The sequence below is a fragment of the Gavialis gangeticus genome, unplaced genomic scaffold (assembly GCF_001723915.1).
Source record: "Gavialis gangeticus isolate Ggan-Ray unplaced genomic scaffold, GavGan_comp1, whole genome shotgun sequence".
Lineage (NCBI taxonomy): Eukaryota > Metazoa > Chordata > Crocodylia > Gavialidae > Gavialis > Gavialis gangeticus.
This window is the reverse complement of record NW_017728998.1, coordinates 28994945-28997787: the sequence shown is the minus strand read 5'-3', so window position 1 is coordinate 28997787 and position 2843 is coordinate 28994945.

The following is a 2843-nucleotide window of genomic DNA, read 5'->3' as shown; positions in this document are numbered from 1 at the left end:
AGGGCAAACAGTGTGAATTAAAAACAAGTGGGACTCTTATCAGGGGATAAGGAACAATGCTGCATTTTTCAAAAAGATAAGACAAAATAAAAGAAAGAACAACAGAAGGTGCTGTTTCCTGTTTCATACACTCACACATACATACCCATTTATTCACATACATACAAAAGGAGACAGACAGACAGTCCTGTACATATCAAGATATTACCAGTCCTTAAAATGCTTGGGTTAGCTTGGTGGCCAGCCAAGTTAACCACAAGGGTGAAGCCAGGTCTTTGTCGGATGTGTTCCGATGCTGCTGCTTCTTTTTTGCAGGACAGACCCAAAGCTTCTTTGTTCTTGTCCATCTTTATAGTGATTGTTCCCCATATAAGTCTATGGGTCTTGCTGGGTCATGTCCCCTCGATGATGAAATAATCCTCTTCTTCAGTTACGATGTTATGATTGACAGACTCTTCAGCTTGTGGTCTGCAATTTCTTCTATTTGTTGTCAGCAATTTCTTCAGCAGTTAAAACAAAACCTGATCCTATATTTTGTAGTCCTTAACTGCTGCTCTTTGGACATTGCTGTAACCTTTGGCTATTAAATCACAGAAGGCTATTTCTAGCCTTCTAGTCTGAGGTGCAAGACAGACTGTCTGAACAAATGCATTTCCACACATACTATTTATTCTTTCGTTACCTCTTTTCAAACATCCCAGACATACCATAGGCGTTGTATACGCACTACTTCTCTTATACTATATTTAACCTACAAAACCACAAAACAAAATGACTGTTATACTTATGCTAAGCAATGTAAAAAGCAAAATGGAGTCTCAACTAAAGCTAAGTTATACAGTTATTTGAGCAAACTAAAATGGATATTAGTTATAAAATAATAATTAACAAAGCAATAAAGGTTATTATGAAGGCAAGATCAAGAGTATATGAAGACAAATTAACTTTAGCCCAACACATATATATGTACAAGGCTGCCAAGCAGCCTAGAGAACAGCTCCTGCAGGTAAGCTGGCAGCAGGGGAGGGAATTGAGGCCCCCATAGGGAGGGAGGGAGTTGGGCAGGGCTAGGCCTGGGTCTACTGCCTAGCCAGGCTGTGTGTGGGGCTTGGGGCCCAGGCCTGCAATGTGCAGCTGCAGGACCCGAGCGGGGAGAGGGACAGGGCTGTGGGAAGCCTGTCTGGGGGGTGGAGGGGTGGGGCCAGTTCCCACTGCTGTGTGCACTCCCGGGGGAGGGGAGGGGCACATTCCCCCAAATGGTGTGTGGGGAGGGAGCAGGCGCGGGCTGCGCACTCAGGCTCCCACCCTGTTGCCCTCCCCTGGGGCCTCTACAGCCCAGCGTTTGTGACCTGGCACTTCAGGGCACAGCACTGGAAAGCTGCCTGCCACTATGAGCTCCATGCTGCTCTAGCAATGTATCCCCTGCATGCAACCCCATGCCAGACTGCACTGGTCCTGCTCATGCAGCGGACACGTTATCAGGACAGTGTGGAGCTCGCAGCAGGAAGAAGCTTTCCTGCATGGTTGCCTTATGCTCTGCAGTGCCAGGTCACAAACACTGGACTGCATAGGCCCCAGGGGAGGGCAGCAGGGCAGGAGCCTAAGCACACAGCCCATGTCCACCCCACACACATGTGGGTGTCACGGGTACCTCTGCCCCCCGGGAGCATGCACAGCAGCGGGGAGCTGGCCCCCTCGTGAGCCCACCCCAGGCAGCAGTGGGAAACTTGAGCTCTGCTCCTTTGCAGCAGCAGTCATGGCCTCCTGCCAGAGGCAGGGGCCTATGGAGCTGGGTCCCTGGCCCCATAGCCCTGATAGCTGGGGGGCCCCAAAAAACACCAGCAGGGCTGTGGGAGTAGTGGGGGGGGGGCACCAGCAGGGCCAGGGGAGTTGTGGGGGGCCTTTAATTTTAATCACGGATTTGGGGGATTTTAATCGGAGAATTTGCAATTGTTTTTAATCAGGGAAAACCAGGATCCCTGGTCATCAAACAGAATATTGCATTGTCATAAGCCTACTTGGGCAAGAAAGAATGTGGTGGCAGTGTTCTCATATATGCTTGCAACTTGAACTTCACATTAATGGAATTGTTTGTGCAGGTTATTGACAATGCTGATTAAACAGATAGTAGACCTACAAATACTGGTTTAGAAAAAAATTTGCCCAAACTACTCATAATGTTATTAATAATACATAGTGCTCCTATAATGCTATAATCATATTAACAAATAAGAATTAATAGCAGCAAGTAATTTATACACCAAATTTTATGGAAATCTTTGGAATAGGGTATGCCATAAACCCTAAACCCGCCTTAAATATTATAGTCCCATTGTCCTTTATATTGTGCTGATTCTCTGGTAAACCTAATGTCTCTAAAGAACGTTAAATAGCTGATAACTGCTGTACTACTTCCAAAATGTATCTGTTCTTGGAATCACCACACCCAAGAGGGATAAGCCCCTAATTCAAAGAAAGGTGGGAAAAGCTAAATATTTACTAACTTATAGACCCCCTCCTTAGAAAACAAGGAGTTTTTATTTTTGTGATGTAGCATATGTATTATTTTCTTCTTTTATGTTAATAATTTTCTATTTATTTTTCAATACCTGCATAAACTTCTAAATATGTATTGTATTACTCTGTAAATTAAAATTATCTTGTTCATGAACACACGGATGGGGTTGTTCCTTGGCTTTCAAACCTCTATAACAAAATTCATTTTTAAAATAAAATTCCAGCTGAAAGACCAATGAGTCTAACCTACCTAATTCTGAAGGCTACCTCCATATTTCACCATCCTGGTGCAGCGTTGGGTGCCATTTTTGTGGAAGAGTACTGCA